The sequence below is a fragment of the Mustela nivalis genome (genome assembly GCF_964662115.1).
Source record: "Mustela nivalis genome assembly, chromosome: X".
Lineage (NCBI taxonomy): Eukaryota > Metazoa > Chordata > Mammalia > Carnivora > Mustelidae > Mustela > Mustela nivalis.
Genome location: NC_139040.1, coordinates 7692765 through 7716647, shown reverse-complemented (window position 1 = coordinate 7716647; position 23883 = coordinate 7692765). Strand labels below are relative to the sequence as shown.

The 23883-nt window shown below is 38.5% G+C and overlaps 1 long non-coding RNA gene and 1 pseudogene across 2 annotated transcripts in view; both read right to left on the bottom strand.

Annotated features, from left to right (window-relative positions):
• LOC309856147 overlaps positions 1 to 23883 on the bottom strand; it is a 216408-nt gene that overhangs the window by 1581 nt on the left and 190944 nt on the right. The window lies entirely within an intron of this gene.
• On the bottom strand, positions 86 to 23504 carry LOC309856584 (small ribosomal subunit protein eS6 pseudogene; annotated as a pseudogene). The gene is made up of 2 exons: positions 23442 to 23504; positions 86 to 712 (listed from the first exon to the last, which is right to left on the bottom strand). The product of its transcript is annotated as a small ribosomal subunit protein eS6 pseudogene (transcript).

Below are 23883 nucleotides of genomic sequence, written 5' to 3'. Positions count from 1 at the left end.
CAGCCATTGCACTCTTTTTTTAAAAAAATTTCTGATCTTATTTATTTGTTACTCTAGATAATCTCATTTTTGACTAGATTCAGACTTAGAGATAGAAGGTCTCAAAGAGGATTGCCTCCATCTCTTGGCAATTTGTTGCTGGTATTTTTCTTGGGCTTCCTTCATTCTCTTGGCCAAAAGTTTAGTATAGTCTACAGCCTCTTCCTTATTTTTCTTCGTCTGTTGTTTCTTCAGAGTAGTACACAGATGTTTGTGTTGGAGAACATGTGGAGTAACAAGATGCTGAATCTTAAGTGCTTTAGTTCTAGGTTTCTTACCTTCTTTGTTTAGGACATTTCTCACAACATACTCGTGGACATCATCTTCTTTAGAGAGATCAAAAAATTTGTAGATTCTGCTAGCTCTTTTGGGCCCCAGGTGATGAGGCACAGTAGTATCCATGAGTCCAGGAATATCCTTCCCCCCCCCCTTTTTTTTACAATGATGACCAAATTGAAAACACTGACATCCATAGAGCAACCCCAGACTTTTGTTCTCTAGTCCTACTTGGTCTGTAGCAGGAATTCCCATTACTCAGCAACAGCCAGACACGGCCATGGGTCAAGACACCCCAATTCCTGCAGGAGGCTTGCTTGTCATTGCCACCACTGATTCAGACCACGGAACCTTCCATTTTTCCTGGAGCATCAATAGCAACTTCTGTAGCCATACACTTCTCACATAAGATACAAAGTTTATGTTCATCATCCACTTTAGTGATTTTCTAGCAGCTAAGAGCTGGGAAAGAGTGCTCAGCTTTGTCCTAACAGCCCACTGCCTTTGAAGTACTACGAAAAAGAGCCAGCCACTGCAATCTTAAATTATTTATTCAAGGGCAATGAAAACATGTCTCTACAAAGACTTGTAGGAAGGTTCCTAGTAGCTTTAGTTGTAATAACTAAAACTGGAAAAAAAATGAGTGCAAATGTCCATCAGTGGGTTGTGTGGGTGAATAAGGTATTTTCATAGACTGGAATAACACTCAGTAATACAGAGTAATGAAATCTGATACGTGCAGCGACATTAATGAATCTCAAAAAAACATTAAAGTGAGTGAAAGAAGCCACACAAAACAGAGTACATGCTGTAAGATTCCATTTGTATGTAAAACTTAAAAATGTAAGCTAATCTATAGTGACAGAAAGCAGATCATTAGCTACCCGGAGCTGGGGGACAAAGAGGAGGGAGAGGGTTAATTAGATCAATTATAGCTCAATAGATGTGTTAGAACATCAATAAGCAAGCAAACTACAAAGCCCTGGCAGGAATAAGGCAGGGACAGGCAAGCAGTGGCTTAGAGAGATGATGCTGCCCGGGGTTAGGGATCTGCAGGAAGTCACTACCAACCTCACAGATCACCATCAGCCTCAAAGCCGCTTACGTGGCTGGGAGATGCAGAGCGTGCAATGAAAAAACACCCTCTGTTTGAAATTGCAATGCGATCACAAACTTGATCCCAGAGTCTGCTTGCCTCTTGCAGAAGAAGCGGCAAAGGTACCTGTGCTACTCATTTGCACCCCAAAGCTCATGCCAGTGACTAAGATTCTGTGGAACTCAGCTGGGAGATCCCAAGTTCGCATGCTTTGCGATCGAGGGGATGCTACAGGGCAGAACGTAAAAGGGTCCTGAATGCCAACAGAGAGTCAGCAGACCACGCATAGGATTGGGAAGCCCGATGCAATATATAGGGTTCTCTATCAGAAGCAACTTTTTGAAGAACTGCTCAGGCAAAGCAAGGGAACCAGTGTAACGTTTCTTCCGCACTTGCTGTTTAGCTTTGGAAAGCCAAAGTCATCTGCTTATAGCTGACTGTGTAATTTCTCATACAAGCTAGGAGACCTCTTTTAAAGTGAAATTGAGGGTATTAATGATCACACCTGGATAAACAAGAGTAAACCAGGCTTGTGCTGGGCAAACACGGACCAGTCATCCAGCAATCTAAATGAGAAGAGTCCTTTGGATCAATTAGTTTGTGATATGGGATTCAGTGCTCTCCAAGTCACAGTTCGACAGATGGTCATGAAACAACTCTGGGGTTCTCTAATTGCAGTAAGGTTTGGGGAAAATTGTTTCACCTAAATTATCATGTTGAGTCTGTGATGAGGCCTAAGAGGTTGTTGCTTTGAGGAAATGTGAGCCTCAAATATAAGAATATAACTGATGCAAAGTTGCCTAATACTTTTGAGGCAGCAAACTACAAAATGAATCAGAGAAGGGAAGTTTATATCGAGGCTCTGGGCAGAAATGTAGAGATGGTCCTCGGGCAAGAGATCAAACTTAGAGATTTATTTAAGCACTCTGCTTGCGTCATCTCAGTCCATCCTCTTAACAAATCTGTGACACCGGTAGTATTAACCCAATTTTGTAAGTGAGAGAAATGACGACTAAAGAGCTAAAGCATCCTGTTCAAGTTCACACAGCTAGTGGTGAGTCAGGAATTGAACATAATTCTCTTTGACGCCAAGCTTAGTGTTTGTTCCACTAAAGGCCATCCTGTCCTTAGTACTCATTTACCGCTAATGGCTCTCACTGCCCAGAGTACAGAGACAAACCAGAGAATGGACCTATTGGAAGATTCATGAAACTGAATCTGGAATTGAATCTGGAAAGTCTGAAATGTTCTTTTGGAGAAATTACAACGCAAGTAGACCCTAGAACCTCATGGTCTGTTGTGTCTGGGGCAGCGCTTTTTAAGCTTTAATGTACTTACAAATCACTTGATAAAATGCAGATTCTGATTCAGTAGGTCTGAGGTGAAGCTTGAAATTTTGCCTTTCTTTTTTCTTAAATATTTTTATTTATTTGAGAGAGAGAGAGCAAGAGCACATGAGTTGATGGGGGGAGGCAGAGGGAGAAGCAGACTCCCCACTGAGCCCGATATAGGGCTCGATCCCAGGACCCTGGGATCATGACCTGAGCCGAAGGCAGACACTTAACTGACCAAGTCATCCAGATGTCCCCCAAAGCTGATGTTATTTTGCCTTCTGGTTTGTGGAACATCCTTGAGTAAGGAGACTGTAGGATATGAATGGATCTGGGTGATTCTTGAAGTCCACTTTAAGAAAGTTTAATTCTCCCAGTGAGAAGGTCATTCCTTTGTGACTTTGGTTAGTTTTGTCTCTAATGCGAACCTGTTGGTATTAGGACAAACCACTAGTATATATGTTTCTTCTTCTTCTTCTTCTTCTTCTTCTTCTTCTTCTTCTTCTTCTTCTTCTTCTTCTTCTTCTTCTTCTTCTTCTTTTTTTTAAGTAGAACTTCTCCTGTTTTCTCTCCTCTACTGTCCAGCACTTATGTGAATGACCGGGCTGACCATTATATTCTCCAAATAGCCACAGTCATTTAAATATTAAAGAAGATTATCTGTTTGCCTTTCTAGAGAATCAGCACTTTCAGAACACTGCAATTATCCAACATAGATCGGCATTGGATCTATTAAGTAGAAAGGATGGCTGCATCATTTCTGGGGTAACTCAAATACAATACACTTTCAGTGCGGTTTTCTCCCTTACTGAGATGATACATACAACTAAATAGTGAAAGAACTAGAAGAAAAATGGAAGAGTATTCTGTCCTTTGGTTTATTTAGGGCTCTTGGTGGGGAGGGGGTTGTCACCAAAGGGCAATTGTATAAGGCACTTTGGATAGGAATGACTGAAGTCTCTTCCAAGTTATTAAGCATACTTACACAATCTAATTCTTTAAGGAGAGTCCCTGAGGAAGATAACCAAGAAAAGGATAGCAATCTTAAACAAGGGGAAAAAAAAACAAATGACATTTTGGAGATTGTAAAAAAAAAAAAATCTAGAGAAATGAGTTTTGTTTAGAGAGAGCAAAGGGACAGAATGAATATACAATTACTGAAAAACCTCCTCCTTCTCTTCTAATGACAAAAAGAGCAATATCACCGAACTTGAATCTCAGGGCAAGCAGCAGGACGAGTGCAAGGATCTGCCCCCACACTGCTTCCACCTCCTCCCTCACTTCTCTTTGCTTCTACTCTACCACAGATTACCTCATTACTTTGAAAGGATTTTTTAAAAATCTTGAGTCATTCTGGAAGTCTTTCCAATTGTGGTCTGAACAACCAATATTAGGAATTACTTTTTTTCATCTTTAACCTCTTGGAAACAAAGAACATTTTGAAAAATTGACTTTGCTTGTGTCATCTATTTAATACTCATTCCCTTATAAACATCATTCTACTCAAAAGGCAGCACGCAGAAATACAGCTGCCCTTGTCTGTAATGACTTTCCCACAGTTCCAATAAATGTCACCGGTGCTTTCAGAAAGGAAACATGACCCCCCACTCCCTTGGATCTTTAAATATTTATTCACTGATAACCTGAACACATGCGTTTCACTCGGAGAAGGTGTGTTGGTTCCTCGAAGGCTTTTCAAAAATCAATAGTGTGCAAAGTGATCCGTGAGATCATAGGAAAATTCTGTAACTTTGAAATTTCGAAGTGTTTTCATCTATATTTCTGATGGATCTTCAATTGTCAGAAGACTCTTCAATGGACCCCTTTTAGCCATGCGCAAGAAAGGACCTGTAAATAGGCATCAGGGTGAGGCTAGCGGAGAATTTAAAGGAGGTCTTTTATTAAGTCCATCTTTGAGGTCTGTTTGTTAAAATTTTACAATATCATTCTGGGTTGTGGTAACACTCCCCTGTATTTAGGTTGGAAGAAATTAATAATATCAGCCCACTACATCTTTTACAATCCTCAGGGAAACAGTTTCAATAGAGAAGGGCTTTCTGAGTTCTTCCTCCCCCTCTCCTACTATTCACTTTTCAGCTACTTTTCTAAAAGCGTCTTTGAAATCACATATCCTTTTGGTCAGTGCTAGAAGAAGAGGGCTTTCTGACTGCGAAGCCAGCTCCTTCTTAGCAACAGATGACCCACACACACCCGGAATAGCTACAAGCTCTGTGCTTTCTGTGTGTCTCTTGTATGATCAGTGACAATTTGCTTAGTTTCCCCTCACCTGCTTCCTAGCTAGTAATTACCGAGAGACAGAATCTTTGTGTAACCCTGACTTACAGCTATTAGAATAGGATGTAATTGTACCAAGTGTAATTGGCTTCAGTGGCAGAGCCCCATTAACCTGGCACGGCCGTTCTTAAAGCAGCCTGTGATCTAGCTCATTAAATTTTATCTTCAGTAATAGGAAAAGTTATGACCTTTGTGTTCCCTTCTTCATGTATTTATGCAGACATGTCACCTAGGATATCAATACATACAGTGTCATCGAAATGCAGAGGAAGGCCAACCTTGTGTACCGGGAGTGACTAAAAATTGAGTTCCAAACGTAATGCCAATGAAAGACATGACCCATATTTAAAGAGGGCCCTGAAAGGTCTGAGGCAAGAAAAGAATTCTGCTGGGTGATGTGCCCTCCTGCCCATGTATCTTCCTCTCCAGCAGCATGGACGGCACCCAGCAGTTGAGCTCTCTGTCCTGAGAGAGGGGCACTGGGAATTTCTCAGCACACACATGTTCCTACAGTAGAATGACTGGAAGAAGAAAGCCATTGGGTTTATCTGACACCCACAGTAAAAAAAAAAAAAAAAGAACTGGACTGGGTTGTTACCTCAGGTTGGGTCTGAACCTGTCAACAAAAATAGGAGAAGGTGCTTACCCAAACTGGGCCAGTTTGCCCATTGAGAAAGTAAGAATAATAGCTTAGGTACTCTCTAAGATCACTTCAAAGTAAAGATTTCAAGACAGCCAAATAGGCATTATGTTTAAGTTCTTAAAATTAAGTTAGTTCTGAACAATTAAGTTGTATCACATCAATTCTCCCTTTCATTCAGAGACAGGACTCATAATGATTACCTCATGGCTGATCAAGGTAACTCAAGAAAAATTTGTTAATTAAGAAGAAAAGAACGCTTTTATGTGCCTAAGAGCTTTAGAATGTGCTAGAACATCAGGAGTCTCCTGATCTGACAATTCTATGTTTGATGGTTAGTTTTCTGTGTCGACTTGGCTAAGCTGTAGTACCTAGTTATTTAATCAAACACTAAGCTCAATGTGGCTGTGAAGGCATTTTATAGATGTGTTTAACATCTACAGTCAATTTACTTGCAATAAAGTGAATTACCCTTGATAGTGTGTGGGGGCCTCATGCAATCCGTTAAAAGGCTATCAGAGTAAAACTGGGGTTTCCATGAAGAAGAAATTCTGCCTGCGGATGATAGTTTCAGCTCCTGCCCAAGAGTTTCCAGCCTGCTGGCCTGCCCCATATATTTCTGACTTGCCTAGCCAGATGCTACAATTGCATAAGCCAATTTTTTGATTGATAGATAGATAGATATTTAGATGAAAAATATTTCCTGCTATTGGAGCTTGAGCGTGTCCCCAAAATGATATGTTGAGGTCCTAGTTTCCAATCCCATATACTCTGAATGTCAAGTTGTTCAGAACCAGGGTCTTTACTGGTGTAATTAAATGAAGATGAGGTCATATTGAATTAGGATGGGCCTTAAATTCAATGACCAGTGCCCCTGTGAGGAGAGGGAGATATGAAGACACAGAAAAGACAAAGAGAAGAAAGCCAAGGAATATCAAGGATTGTCAGCAACCCCCAGAAGCCAGAAGAGCTAAGGAAAGATTCTTCCCTATAGCATTTAGGAGGACCATGACCTTGCTGACACCTTGGATTCAAACTTCTAGCCTTTACAGAAGTGTGAAAAAGACTGTTTTTGCTTTTTCAAGTCGCTCATTTTTTTGGTCACCTTAACAACACCCTAGGAAACTAATACACCCATTTAACTCTTGGTTATGTTTCTTTAGTAGACTTCTGACCAATGCAACGTTCTTTTGGTGAAAATTTATCTTTCTAAGTGAAATTACAGGACTTTTTTTCCTCAGGCTATCTCTATAACTACTTTTCAACAAATGGAACTACTTTTTTTGGAGACTTTTTATTTTCAAGGGTCTCCTGGGTGGCTCAGTCCATTGAGCTCAACCCTCAGGGTTGTGAGACTGAGTTCCACAATGGGCTCTGCACTCAGCAAGGAGTCTGCTTGAGATTCTCTCTTCCTCTGCCCCTTGCCCCCTCTTTAGAGTAAAATACATAAATCTTTTTTTAAAAGTTTTTTTTTATTTTTATTTTTATTAACATATAATGTATTATTAGCCCCAGGGGAGATTTTTTTATTTTTAAGTAATCTCTACACCCAGTTTGAGGCTGGAATTCACAACCCTGAGATCAAGAGTCACATGGTCTATTAACTGAGCCAGCCAGGCACCCTACAAATGGAACTACTTCTAAGAAATGTTTGCAGGAAAAAAGTTAACGGTCAACAAACGTACAAGCACCTGGAAAAAGTAACTTTGGCTTCTTTCTTGCACTTCTGCTCAGAGCCTTTAATATGATAATATATGCCAAGTGTCTCCAAGGCAGATCTATAGAATGTAATATTTTCCAAAATTATAAAGGCTTGGGAAATTCTGTTTGGGTATACATATTAATATCTCCCAAAAGTAGTGCTTCTTGAAAAACACTTTGGAAAATGCTGGATTAAAACCAAATTAAATTATTTTCAATGCTATTACCTTTTTTAAATTTTTTAAATATTTTTATTAACATATAATGTATTATTAGCCCCAGGGGTACAGGTCTGTGAATCGCCAGGTTTACACACTTCACAGCACTCACCATAGCACATACCTTCCCCGATGTCCATAACCCCACCATGCCCTTACCTTTTTTTAAGGGATATGATCAATATAGAGAAAAATGAAAAGCTAAAATTAAGGAAAAGTTGAAATACAGAAGAGCACAGCCAAGCATGCAACATATAGTAGTTCTTGAAAATTTATGAAATCATTGAAAAGCTGACAAAACCCATTGCCATCTACATCCGTTAGAACAGGCTATCTCCAGTCAGTGAGTCAGGATCTATGCTCCTTGCAACTTGTAACAATGCCATCTACAAATCTATCACTTACAGCCGTCGAGGCTGGAGAGAGAAGGCATGTGGAGAACGTACAGACTCCTAACTGCCTTGATCCATATCCCATTGGTCACATTCTGATGGCCAAAACTCAACATGTAGCACTAATTCATTGCAGAGTTGTGCCTTCCATTTAGTGGGAAGCAGGAGGCAAAATATATAGGTACACATAGAAAAGCATTGTAGATTTGGTGGCGGGAAAACAAAGCATTTCTTGGCTGATAGCTTTTATTCCCATCTTTGCTCTTTAACTATAGGATTGTATTTACTGTCGGTCCACAACGTAGTCTGCACCGGCAAAGCGTTCATCCCCTTGGGATTGGAAAAGGTGGGCTTGCTTTGGTTTTGTTTCTGTTTTTATCTTTTTGGGGATGGGCTTTGTTGATAATGCTATATGGGAGGGTCCCATTCAGTGATGTCAGGTGATAGTTAAATTGAAAAAAAAAAAAAAAAGAAATTGCAACCTTTGTCAATCCAAATAGAAGTTACATAAACAGTGAGCACAACACATTATTTCCTTAATTTCTTCCCATATTTTTAAAGCAAACTTTGCCCTTTGGCAAAAGTAGTATAAACCCATCAATCTCAAAGCCAAGGTTTAGATCCGTATAGCCTTTTCTAGTTATCTCAAGTCAGCAATTTCAGGATCTGTTCTTTTTTTTTTCCAATAAAATTATTAATTTAACAAATGATCTCCTTTTTTCCTATAAATTAAAATATTTAACTAAAAGCAGTGACATTGCCTAAGGAGCAATTACTGCAAATTTAGGAATTCAGTCTTTGATACCAGTGATGAATGAAAATACAATTTTAAAGCCAGGCATTCCCAGGTCCAAATGAAGTACCTTCTCCTAAACTTAACTTGGACACTATCTAACCTCTGAGTTTTCTTTAGACACTTGGCTTTAAGTCCCCTCTGGCCATGGTCCTGTGGTTACACTCTGGCTACGTGCCTACGGTGTTATTTGTAGAAATACAGAAGCTTTTGTAATCGGTGTTTCCCTGACAACTTGAGTACCTCAATAAATAGAGAGAAAGGGAACTCATATTTACAAAGTGTCTACTGTGTGATATTACATAGTATTTATTCTCACCAAGCTAGGCACTTCCTGCACATTCTCTCATTTGCATGCGCCACCTTACTCCCCATTCCAATAGGCATACTGAAGGAGTTACGAATTTCTCTTTGCTTCTTGGAATGTTAAAAATAACTGGCACTGACTAAATTAATTCAACAAAATTATAAGGTATTTCCTTCACATATATTCCCTGTTGCCTGTGTAACAACAGCCTTAATAAGGGATGTGGCAACAGGGCCAAAGTCATGTCTCCTTGAACACAGCTAAGCCAATTACAAAAATATTCTGCCATCCAGAACTCCATAGGCCACATCAAAAATGTGGTTTATAATTATTTGTTTAGAATGGTCTCTTAGGAAGCAGACAGCATTTCTCCTGATATAACAATTTTCCTCTCTGAAAGAACATTTACTTTGAATAATTTTAAATATTATGCATTCACACTCACACCTTTTTCCTGGCAACTGCATTCTTTTTCATGACCAGGAAAATGTGACTTTTATGGGAAGAAAAATGCAAGATAGTAAAAAGGTGGTTTTTAAACATAGTTTTCGGAGACATTTATTTTTTATTTCTTAGACAGAAACACAATTTCTATGATGCATAATAATGCCAGCAATGATTTTTAGCTCAGACATTTCAAGGACATAACTTGAAAATACAAATAAAAAAGATTGCTTTACTTGCAAGATACATGAAGAGCCAATATAAACTGTGGCTATCTCATTGTGTGTTTTTCTGCACAGAGAACTGAGTAATAAATTCACAATGGATCAAGAACCCACACATTCTAATGCATGCATCTTATTTGGTATTAACATCCTGAACTGCGGTTGAGGTGCACAGTGTGCCTTTTGTAGGTTTTCTTTCTTTCTTTCTTCCTTTTTTTTTTTTCTTAAATAGTCTCCACACCCAGCCTGGAGCCCAACATGGGACTTGAATTCATGACCCTGAGATCATAGACCTGAGCTGATATCAAGAGTCAGGCATTTAGCGGACTGAATCACCCAGGTGCCCCCACACAGTGTGTCTTTTTAAAAAAATTGTTAATTCCAGTAGAGTTAACAAACAGTGTTATATTAGTTCCACATGTACACATATATCTTTCAACACTATGACTATTTCTTGAAAGCCTATCACTCGCAAGTGCTGAGTTAGGGCCTGCGATCCAATGGTGAACAAACCCAGACAAATTCCTTGCTTCATGGTGCTTATTATGTAGTAGAAGAGATGGAAATCAAGCGAATCATCAAATGGATAAGAGTAGAATTTTAAACTGAAACTATTCAATGAAGAAAATATACACGAGATAAGCAAAATGTGTATAAAATTGGGTAGCTAACTGGATCTAGGAATTATGTGAAGGCTTCCATGTGGAAGTGCCTTTTAAGATGAAATATGAGGGATGAAGAAACATTGACTAGGAGACAGGGAAAAGCAGGAATAATATTCCAGGAGGAAGGAGCAACATTTCAAAGATTCAGAATTCGGCAGGAAGCAAAGAAAATCAGTCATGCTAGGGGGAGCTGAATGCAGGAAAGACTGAAGGAATAGGCTGGAACTAGACCTAGTAGGACACCACAGGCCCTAGAAAGGACTGCAGTCTCTGTCCCCAAAGCAACAAATCTGCAGAAACTTTCAGCAGAAGGCAGGGAAGGTAGATGTTCTTTACCCCATGCAGTCACCTTTATTGATGCCAATTTTTTTTCTTTTTTTAATTGAAGTATAGGTGACACACATCATGTTGCATGAGTTTCAGGGATACAACATAGTGATTGGACACGTCTATCCATAATGGCATGTTCACAGCAAGCCATCTACTGTTGGTCACCATGAAACGCTATTACAATACCATTGGCTATATTCCCTACTCTGCCCCTTTTTTTCCTGTGACTTATTCCTTCTATAACTGGAAGCCTGTATCTTCCCTAACCCTTCACCCATTTTGCTCATCTCCCATCCCTCCATCCCTGGCAACCATCAGTCTGTTCTCTGTATTTTTAGGTCTGTTTCTGCTGTTGTGTATTTGTTTCTTCATTTGTTTTGTTATGAACTGATTTTTCTGGACTCCATGGTGTTCTGATTGGATGGAGACACACGTGTGGATGGAGGGAGACTGGTTAGGATAAAATTGCAAAAGCAGTAAAGTCAAAATGTATGCTGATTTGTTCTCTGTTCCTCCACTTCACCCTCTGCAGGTCTGTGTTACACCCTTTTCTGCCTGTTCTGTGTATTGGACATGGAGCCCTGCTCCCTTGCTGGCTGGCTGCTGGACGGGTTTTAGCCCACTGGAGGCACCAACAGGACATTGAAGGGCAGGAGAAGAGAAAGGTAAGGGGAGTATTTCTCCCCAACATCTTCCTCCACACCACTCCTCTGGCAGTAGTTGCATTTCTTTACAATGACAGCTCCTGCTAGGTGACCTCTCCTTCATGGCCCTTCTCAGCTCCCAAGCCTTTAGAAATACCAGTAATTTTTTTAAAATAAGATACTTTGTCCATCTCCTGGAGCAGTATGATTATATATGCAAGTATGTGATTAAAATAAATCTCTACCTAGATTATTAAGTGAATCATGCTATTAATATAAAATAAGAAAGTAGCAAAAGAACTAGTTCACGTTAGTAAATCATGTAAACTTGGGTGTCAATCTACCTCCAATAAAATCCCAGCTTAGTCATTTCTTTGCTGTGTGACATTGTGTACATTACTTTGTCTAGAAGCACCCTTACCTTAAAAAAGCCAATGGTATTTTAATAAGGATGGCATTTAAAGTATAGATCGCTCTGCAAAGGATAGACATTTTAACAATCTTTATTCTTCCAGTCCAGAAGCATGGAATGTTTTTCCATCTTTTTGTGTCTTCCTCAATTTTTTTCATATGTGTACTGTAGTTTCTCAAGTACAGATCCTTTACCTCTTTGGTTATTCCTAGGTATCTTGTGGTTTTTGTTGCTATTGTAAATGGAATCTATTCCTTGATTTTTCTTTCTACAGTTATATTGTTAGTGTATTGAAAAGCAACTGATTTTTGTATCTTCCCACATTGCTGAGTTCTAGTAATTTGGGGGTGGACTCTTTTGGGTTTTCCACATAAAGTATCTTGTCATCTACAAAGAGAGAGAATTTGACTTCTTTGCCAATTCGGAGGCCTTTTATTTCTTTTTGTTGTCTGGTTGCTGAGGCTAGGACTTCTAGTACTATGTTGAACAATAGTGGTGAGAGTGGGCATCCCTGTGGTGTTCCTGACCTTAAGAGAAAATTGAGAATGATGTTTGCTGTGAGTTTTTCATGGATGGTTTTTATGATATTGAGGATCCCGATATTCTGAAGAGTTTCAATCAGGAATGGATGTTGCATTTTGTCAAATGTTTTTTTCTGCATCAGTTGAGAGAGTCATATGGCTTTTGTCTTTTCTTTTATTGGTATGTTCTATCACGTTGATTGATTTGCAAACGTTGAACTATCCTTGCTTCCCCAGAATAAATATCACTTCCTAGTGATGAATAATCCTTTTAATGGGTTCTATTGGTTAAAATCTTGTTGAGTATTTTGACATCCATGTTCATCAGGGATATTGGTCTGTAATTCTCCTTTTTTAAAATAATTTTTTATTATGTGAGTCACCATACAGTAGATCATTAGTTTTGGATATAGAGTTCCATGATTCATTGTTTACATATAACACCCAGTGCTCCATGCAATATGTGCCCTCCTTAATAACCACCACCACGGTCACCCATGTCCCAATGCCCCTCCCCTCTAAAACCCTCAGTTTGTTTGCAAGGGTCCATAGTATCTCCTGGTTCATCTCCCCCTCTGATCCCCTCCCCCTACTTTGTTTTTCCCTTCCTTCTCCTAATGTCTCCATGCTACTCCTTAGGTTCCACAAATAAGTGAAACCATAGGATAATTGTCTTTCTCCGCTTGACTTCTATCATTTAGCATAATCCCCTCCAGTTCCATCCATGTTGATGCAAATGGTGGGTATTCATCTTTTCTGATGGCTGAGTAATATTCCATTTCAATTCTCCTTTTTGATGGTGTCTTTTTCTGTTTGGGGATTAGGGTAATGCTAGTCTCATAGGACAAGTTTAGAAATTTTCCATTCATTTCTATTTTTTTGAACAGCTATAGTAGAATAGGTATGATTTCTTCTTCAAGTGTTTAGTAGAATTCCTCTGGGAAGCCATCTGGCTCTGGGTCCTTGTTTGTTGCAAGCTGGAACAAACAATCCTAAAATTTGTATGGAACAAGAAAGGACCCTGAATCACCAAGGGAATGTCGTAGAAGAAAACCAAAGCTGGGGTCATTGTGTTGCCTGATTTCAAGCTATATTATGAAGCTGTGATCACCAAGACAGCATGGTACTGGCATAAAAACAGATACATAGACCAATGGAACAAAATAGAGACTCCAGAAATGAACCCTCAACTCTACGGCCAACTAATCTTTGACAAATCAGGAAAAAATATCCAGTGGAAAAAAGACAGTCTCTTTAATAAGTGGTGCTGGGAAAACTGAACAGCTACATACAGAACAATGAAACTGGACCATTCTCTTACACCATACCCAAAGATAAATTAAAAATGGATGAGAGAGCTCAATGTGAGACAGGAATCTATCAAAATCCTAGAGGAGAACATAGGCAGTATCCTCTTTGACATTGGCCACAGCGTCTTCTTTCAAGACTCGTCTCCAAAGGCAAAGGAAACAAAAGTAAAAACGAACATTTAGGACTTCATCAAGATCAAAAGCTTCTGCACAGCAAAGGAAACAGTCAACAAAACAAAGAGGCAACCCATGGAATGGGAGAAGATATTTGCAAATGACATTACAGATAAAGGGCTAGTATCCAAGATCTATAAATAAGTTCTCAAACTCAACACTCAAAAAACAAATAACCCAGTCAGAAAATGGGCAGAAGACAGGAACACACTTCTCCAAAGAAGACATACAAGTGGCTAACATACATATGAAAAAATGCTCAACATCACTAGCCATCAGGGAAATACAAATCAAAACCACAACGACATACCACCTTACACCAGTTAGAATGGCAAAAATTAAGAAAACAGGAAACAACAAATGTTGGTAATGATGTGGAGAAAGGGAAACCCTCTTACACTGTTGGTAGGAATGCAAGCTGGCATAGCCACTCCAGAAAACAGTATGGAGGTTCTTCAAAAAGTTAAAAATAGAGCTACCCTATGTCCCAGAAATTGCACTACTAGGTATTTACCCTAAAGACAGAGATGTAGTGCAAAGAAGGGACACATGCACCCCAATGTTCATAGCAGCAATGTCCACAGTAGCCAAACTATGGAAGGAGCCAAAATACCCTTCAACAGATGAATGGATAAAGAAGATGTGGCCCATATATGCAATGGAATATTACTCTGCCATCAGAAAGGATGAATACCCACCATTTGCATGAACATGGATGGAACTGGAGGGGATTATGCTAAGTGAACTAAGTCAAGCAGAGAAAGACTATTATCATATGGCTTCACCCATATGTGGAACATAAGGAATAGCAAAGAAGCCTTAGGGGAAGGGAGGGAAATCTAAAGGGGGAGAAATCAGAGAGGAAGACCAACCATGCGAGACTGTGGGCGCTGAGAAACAAACTGAGGGTTTTAGAGGGGACGAGGGTGGGTAGAGGGGGTAATGGGGTGATAGGTATTTTTTTTTAAAGATTTTATTTATTTGACAGACAAAGATCACAAGTAGGCAGAGAGGCAGGCAGCGAGAGAGGGGAAAGGAGCTTCCCTGCTGAGCAGAGAGCCCGATGCAGGGATCGATCCCAGCACCCTGGGATCATGACCTAAGCCGAAGGCAGAGGCTTAACCCACTGAGCCACCCAGGCGCCCCTGTGTGATGGGTATTAAAGAGGGCATGTATTGTGATGAGTACTGAGTGTTATATGTAACTAATGAATCATGGAACACTATATCCAAAACTAATGGTGTACTATATAGTGGCTAACTGAACATTAAAAAAAAATAGAAGCACCTTACAACTCTTCACTCTTCTAGCCCTAGTGATGGTAATGGCTTCTTTCTGTTGCCAGTCTCTGGGCCCTCAACATCCATTGTCAGTCCTCTTAACCTGGCCTCACATCTCTAGGAAGTTTATTCATTAAAGTGGCTTCACTTGCAGTGCCTGGGTAGCACAGTTGGCTAGGCATTTGACTCTTGGTTTCAGCTCAGGTAATGATCTCTTGGTCATAGGATCAAGCCCTACGTAGGGGTCTGCACCCAGCATAGAGTTTGCTTGGGTTTGCTTGGGATTGTTTCTCTCTCTCTCTCTCTCTCTCTCCCTTTCTTTCTCTCTCTCTCTCATATAAATAAATCTTTAAAAAAATAAAGTGGTTTCACTTGAGCCACCTAAGGGGGAGATTATTCCCTCCTGGAACCATGATTACACAAAATATGATGGAAATAATCATTTCCAAAAGACAGAAACCTCAATATACTGAGGGATGAAATAGACCATAACTGTAGAGTGCAACACATCCATATAAAATGTGACAGTGTGTTATCATCAGCCACCTGAAGTGAATACGTATGCTTGAAGATGGAATTAGGTTGAAACATAGCCTTGAACAACACATACCAGTGATAGAATACTGGGCTTCCTAAGTTTCATATGTATATCTAGATGCTTGAGATCATCTAGAAATAGCATATCTGGGTTAGTCCCTGGAGTTCTACCTGTTCCATCACACATTTTGGCTATGTAAATGGATTTAGTCCATTTGGTCAATTATATCCTCTGGTGTACATATCCCCAGTCTGCTGAGTGGGAATAAAGTCTTTTTCTTCAGTTTATGCAGGGTAATGGTCGGTGAATGAAGTCGTTTTGGATATATGCAGTGGTATAACATTAGAAACATAATGACCCTGGGTCAGTCTTATAGACAAAAAGCAATAAATGGGACAATTGTATGCATATAATGGGAAAACCATGTGAATGATCTCAGAGTTCAGTTTCTATGTGCATACCATTCACATTGCTCAGTCCCCTCACAAATGAGTAGATTTCTTTTCTAATTCAGTATATGTATACTCTCTTGGCACACACATTCCCAAATACCATACTAATTCCTTCCAAGACCTCACTAATTACCCAAAGCAAGACATAAACTGTTGATGAGAAAATGAACGGCTTTAATAATATATGCTCTATCTCTGGCAGTTCCTTTTGCTTGTCAATAGCTATACTATACCTCAACAGTAAACTGAGAACACTAGACTGAAGTACTGACAAGAGGTCAATACATGCTGTTCTCAGATAGACTATAAAACAGTGTTCTTGCATTCCATTATAAAGTAGTAATGAAGGAAGAATATAACATTTGCAGAAGACCTTAGTCTCCATTTCACTAACAGGTGCCTGTTATCATTTCAAGAGACTTGATTTCATGCAAAGAAAGTTTTCTAGCGTCTTCAAATTCACCACTTAGTACTCAAGGATAATACAACAGTGACAATGTCCTTGATAATTGCACTCCTCAGAAAAAGATTAGGCTTAGTGCAAATCAAAAAGCCATTGTTAAAAGCCATTATTCTTCCATGTGACCAAAAAAAAAAAATGCTTGCCCTTCAATTTTATGGAAGGAAATGAAAAGGCAACTATTAAGATGAGCCTTCTAATGTGATCTATAAATGCTATCCAATATACATGGACATTTGCTAAGGCCTCCCCCTACTAAGACACTCTCTGTAGAAAAGTTACCTGTTTGGGATATTTTCTCATTTGGACCTGCACTATGGAAGGTTGCATATGCTAATTGGAGGTTCTATTTTGGTTTTGGTTTTTTTTTTAAATCTATTTATGGTCATGGTGCCAAACTTTTACCTCTACACACAAAGTTATCTTCTGGGAGCAGAGTTTCCTAGTAGTATATGTTACCCCAAAAGATTTACATATAATTAAAAATGGAATTCTAACACATTCTAGGTCTGTGAGTTGACAGATATGAGTATAATGCAGATGGGGCTATTTAGTTCAGTCAGTTCTTTGGCCACAACCTGAAACTATCAGCCCAGGCAAACAACTGTCAATAACACAGCATGTTGGTCAGAACTATAACCAAATAGGTTTAACACATCCCCACCTACTGCATACACCCTAATAAGAGGTTCTCAGTTGTGACATTTTTATAGTAACATGAAACTATTTGTACTAAAGGGAAATTTTTTTTATTTTGGGGTCTATTAAATTCCTTAAGTTGTATCTTGAGTAGGAGACAGTATGGAACATGCTGTGTCAGTGAAGAAAAACCAGAATCTTAGGTTCATTAATGCCTACTCGTGGGAGAAACACACTGCTGTGGGGCCAGACTCAGAGGGAGTGAGTTGAGGATTAGCATAATGGGAGTCCAATGCACAGTATGTAAAAAAGATACGATGAAAGGAAAAATAAATTAATTCATAAACAGTTGGATATTTAAAAACTCCTTGTTAGCAACTGCTAAAACACATAGACAAAAAAGAAAAAACATCATATAGAAGAATTGAACAGCCAATATGACATAATTGATATCTATTGAACAGTATATCTCCAAACTGTAATATACATTCTAGACTATAAAATAAATTACAGTATATTTAGAAGTATTTATATCATCCAAAATATATTCTCTGGCCACCATGGAATTGAATTAGAAATCATTAATAATAAGATGTTTAAGAAATGCCTAACACAAAAACAGACACAAAGATCAATGGAAGAGAATAGAAAGCCCAGAAATAGGCCCACAATTATATGGTCAATTAATCTTCGACAAAGGAGGCAAGAATATGCAACAGGAAAAAGTCTCTTCAATAAAAGGTGTTGGGAACACTGGACAGCAGCACACAAAGGAATGAAACTAGACCACTTTCTCACACCATATACAAAAATAAATTCAAAATGGATTAAGGATCTAAACATGAGACCTGAAACCATAAAAATACAAGGCAGAACAGGTAGTAATTTCTCTGACATTGGCCATAACACCTTCTTTCTAAATATGTCTCTCTCTTTTTTTTTAAGGATTTTTTTAAATTTATTTGACAGAGAGAGATCACAAGCAGGCAGAGAGGCAGGCAGAGAGAGAGAGAAGGAAGCAGCCTCCCGGTTGAGCAGAGAGCCTGATGTGGGGCTCGATCCCAGGACCCTGTGATCATGACCCGAGCCGAAGGCAGCGGCTTAACCCACTGAGCCACCCAGGCGCCCCTTTAGATATGTCTCTTGAGGCAAGGGAAACAAAAGCAAAAATAAGCTATTGAGACTTCAACAAGAAAAAAGTTTCTGCACAGTGAAGGAAACAACCAACAAAACTAAAAGGCAACCTACAGAATGGACAAATATATTTACAAATGACCTATCTGATAAAGGGTTAGTATCCAAAATACATAAGGACCTTATACAACTCAACACCAAAAAAACCCCCAAATAATCCAATTAAAAATTGCAGAGGACATTAACAGACACTTCCCAAAGAAGACATCCCAATGTCCAACAGACATATGAAAAGACACTCAACATCACTCATCTTCAGGGAAGCACATATCAAAACCACAATGAGATATAACCTCACACCAGTCAGGATGGCTAAAATCAAAACTCAAGAAACAGCAAGTGTTGATGAGGATGTAGAGAAAAAGAAACCCTCTTGCCCTGTTGGTGGGAATGCAAACTGGTGCAACCACCAGTATAGAGTTTCTTCAAAGAGTTAAAAATAGAACTGTGTTATGATCTAGGAATCACACTACTGGATATTTACCCCAAAGATACAAAAACACCAATTAAAAGGGATCCATGTATCCCAATGTTTATAGAAGCATCATGAGCAATAGCCAAGTTATGGAAAGAGCCCAAATGTACACTGAATGATGAATGGATAAAGAAGAGATGGTATATGTATACAGTGGAATACTACTCAGCCATAAAAAAGAATTTGCAACAACATGGGTGGATCTAGAGGATATAATGTTAAGTGAAATAGGTCAATCAGAGAGAAACAAATACCATATGATCTCATATGTGGAACTTAAGAAACAAAACAAATGATCAAAGAGAAAAGACAAAACAAAAACAGACTCTTAACTATAGAGAGCAAACTGATGGCTACCAGAGAAGAGGTGGATGAGGGCATGGATGAAATAGTTGATTGGAATTAGGGATTGCCCTGATGAGCACCAGGTGATGTATAGAAGTACTGAATCACTGTATTGTACACCTGAAACTAATATAACATTGTATGTTAACCACACAGGAATTAAAAATTTTTAAATGCCTAAACATTTGGAAATTCAACAGCATACTTCTGAATAACCAATAGATCAAAGAAAATTATAAACTGCTTGGATTGAACAATAATAAATTCATAACACATCAGAATTTAGGAAGGAGCTAAAGCAATGATTAAAGGAAAAAATATAACTATAAATGCACATATTAAAGAGGAAGAAAAGTTTCATCTTTAGTGATCTGAGTTTCCACCATGAAGAGCTAGAAAAGGAACAATTGATCCTAAAGTAAGCTGAAGGAAGGAAATTACAGTGAAAAGTCAATAAAATAGAAAAGTGACAAAAAAATAAAGGAAGTAAAAAAAGAAGATCTTTGGTCTTTGAAAAGGCTAATTAAAAAATTCTGAAAAGACTGATTAAAAATTGATAAACACCTGGCCAGACTGATCCAGAATAAAAGAGGGAAAACAGAAACCAATATTAGGAATGGAAGAGAGAAAGTTATTATTGATCATACAGGTGTTAAAATGAAAATAAGGAAATACTATAAACAATTTCATGCCACTAAATTAAATAACTTAAAATGGACAACATTCCTTTGGGAATACAACTTACCAAAACCTGATAGGGAAGAAATAAAAATATACATAACACTATAGCTGTTTAAAAAAATCTGATGGTACTTCTCTGGCCAAGATGGAATAACAGAGAATGGCTTTACTTTGCCATTTGAAATGAGAAATAAAAGCCAAAAATATTGTATGAAACAAAGGTTTTCAAAATGATAATCAATGACAGTGATCTCTGAAGGACAGGAGACAAATGGAGTGAGTCCTATGATTGCCCCCAACTTACTGCCTTGAGAAAATTTCCAGGCCATAGCACAGGGGGAATCTAGAAGAACCTCTAGGCTGAAGAGCTGAAACTGAGGCTGCAAGTAGAGCAAGACACCTACAGTCCAGAGGACAGAGTACTAGAGAGTCCAGAGCAACATGGAAGGAGGAAAGCTAGGGAACTGCCAAGTATTCTGAAGAATACTCATCAGCAGGTGCATGTGAAGGCACTACCCAAGGGCATCTTGAAAGGATTAACAGTAGTAGTGCTCACTGCTCAGGATCAGGAATAACTCGGTTCCACCCACCAGCCTGGGAGAGTCCTTATTCACAGGGCATTTCTTAAGTGCTCAGAAAGGACTTGCTTCTGGAGTGAGGAAAAATTAACCCTGTACTAAATGCTGCTCAGATCCTGCTTATAAAATATAAAAGGAAGACCCTGATAGATCAAACGATTTCCAAGAAAACAAATAGTTCAGAGGCACAAAAATAATCAGCATGCAAAAGGTAAAGTTCACGATGTCTGGCATCTGATTACAGATTACTAGACATGAAAAGAGGCAGGAAAACATGACTAAGGAGAACAACCAATCATTCAAAACCAACATATAACTGACCCTGATGTTAGAAATAGCAGACGGGGACATTAAAATAGTTATAACTGCATTCTATATGTTCTATATGTTGAAGCTAAGCAAATACATGAAATATTAAAAAAGACTAAAATGTCAGAGATGAAAGGTAGAAATTAATAGAAATGAAAAAGGTATAAATTTCCAGTTATAAAATAAGTAAGGCAGGGGGATGTAGTGTACAACATAGTGGCTATAGTTAATAATATTGTCTTACATATTTGAAAATAGCTAGGAGAGTGGATCTTGAAATTTCTGACCATGAGGAAAAAATTGTAACTTTGTATGGTGATGGATGTTAACCGGACTTATTGTGGTGATCATTTCACAATATATACAAATAATGAATCATTACATTGTATACCTAAAACTAATATAATATTATATTAATTATACCTCAATTTCAAAAAAGGTATAAGTGTATTCTGTCTGTTCTAAAAGTTAAGTAAATACATGAAATATAGAGAAAAATTATAATGTCAGAGATGAAAACTATACCAGATGGAAATAAGGTACATTGACATTGTAGGGGAAAAAATGAATTAAGGATAAGATTTCTAGGAAGAAAGATTTTAAAGAGATTTCTTAAGATGTCTTTGTAAAATATGGAACATGCCACCCGAAAGTACTCAAAAAATGTTTTTTTTTAAAGATTTTATTTATTTATTTGACAGAGATCACAAGTAGGCAGAGAGGCAGGCGGGGAGAGAGAGGCGGGGAAGCAGGCTCCCTGCTGAGCAGAGAGCCCTATGTGGGGCTCGATCCCAGGACCCTGAGATCATGACCTGAGCCGAGGGCAGAGGTTTTAACCCAGTGTGCCACCCAGGCGCCCCTGAAAAAATATTTTTATTATTATTATTATTGTTATTTATCAGGTTTGGGTCCAAAAAGATGGGATGAATTTTATGATAGGTCGTGGCTTTAGTAGAGGAATGAAGTGCTAGATCGGGACAGTGAGGGAGGAGCATAATCCCATGAATTGGGTCAACATGGAATGTAAATTTTTTATAGCAAGAGGACACCTATGATTCCTGGGATGCAGGAGCAGACACAGCTGTGAAACACAGGGAAAATTAAGCATGACAATAATTTCATTATTTTTTAAATTACTTGTATGAATAGACTCCTGATAAGCCAAAATTTATTTCAGTACCAGGAAAAATGTTTTAGACATTAATACTGCCTAGCAAGGGGCACCTGGGTGGCTCAGTGGGTTAAGCCGCTGCCTTCGGCTCAGGTCATGATCTCGGGGTCCTGGGATCGAGTCCCGCATCGGGCTGTCTGCTCAGCAGGAGCCTGCTTCCTCCTCTCTCTCTCTCTCTGCCTGCCTCTCTGCCTACTTGTGATCTCTGTCAAATAAATAAATAAAATCTTAAAAAAAAAAAAAAAAAACTTTAAAAAAAAAAAAAAAAATACTGCCTAGCAATTCAATGGGTGACCTTTTGAGGAAGTATTTAATCAAATGCAGATGAAGATTGGAGAGACATACATGGAAGAAATTGTTTTAGGAAGTAAAAATTTTGAATAGCCCACATTCATCCAAGATATACCTCTTGCCTGATTATAAGCTGTACGTCCACATAAAGGATATAGAAAAGCTCCTACAAGCAACCACATTAACTCAACATGGCCCCAGTATCCGTGGAGTTTATGAATCAAACTATGACATAATGTTATCTGATATCAGTCCCCAGTTATTTTTATATCATGCATTCATTCTATTAATTATATTTTACCCAGTCTCCACAGCATTGAATGAACATCTTTATATATATTTACCGCAGTGTATGAAATCATTTTCTAAAATTCTGTTTAAATCCAAAGGACATGGGAGTGCATTGGTATATAGACTTTATGTTATCTATGAGATAGAATTGCTAGTTGGCAAGTGTTTAAAAATATCCCCATTAGCTTTCTAAGGGATGGAATCTGATATTTCATGATTGGCATGTGAATCATCTTTAGCATGAGAAAAGAGGTTGGACTGGTAACCAGATAAACAAAAAGAGGCACTCACTGAAAAGCCACTGGAATAGCACAGGTATCATCAGCCATCCATACTGAGACACACAGAATGGATTCAGACCATGTTCCTGAGATTTTCTAAATCCATTAGAGGATTGTTACAACTAGTGGATTTTTTTGCTTGCACCAACACACAAAAGCCTTTTTTGGAACTTGAGACCAAGTTGAATTTATCGAAATTCCCAAACCCTTTCTCTAAATGTTGCCGGTAATTTGAAATAAAATATATTGTCCAGTCCCCTTTCCTGAAGCAGTGTGGCTGTGTATGCAAGTCTGTGATTAAGATAAATCTCAATCTAGATTATTATGTGAGTCTTGCTATTAATGTAAAGGAAGTAGCAACAGAAGGACTAATTCAGGTTAGAAAATCATATAAACTTTGGTGCCAGTCTATCTCCATTGGAATCCCAGTCTACTCATTTCTTAGCTATGTAACATTGTGCAAGTTACTTTGTCTCAATTTCCTCATTTGTAAAACAGGAAAATAATGGTCTCTACCTTATAGCACAGTAGTGAGGATTAAATTGCATAATTCATGTAAGCATTTAGTACAGTGCCTGGCACACGGTACGAATGCAATAAATGGCCGTCATTACTAGTATTATTTCCTCCAGGAAATATCTCACCATAAGCAAATAATTACTCGGATTATAGGAGTCCTCATGGCCCTTGATGTTCTTCTGGCCCATGACTGTTCATATAGAGCCTCAACTTGGAAAGGGAGGCCCACTTTGACTCTGTAATTTGACCTTCCCTGGTGTTATTACAATGGCAGTGATGGCATTTTCTACTTATGGAATGGCGATTTGTGGCAGTTCCTGTCTTCTTGATAAATTCCAGTTGCTGGTTGGAGCATATGCTTCTGTGGATATTAAAACAGCATACTTGTAAGGTCTGTCTTAATACAAAGGTTAGGAAGCAATGTGACTTTTTATTTAGCAATAGAATAACTTTTTTCATTTCTTTTGTTCCCTTAATGTGTGCACAGTTTCATATAGGTATCATTGAGTAGGGAAGTAATTGTATAAATAACTCTAAATCAAATCAACAAATATTTACAAAACGTCT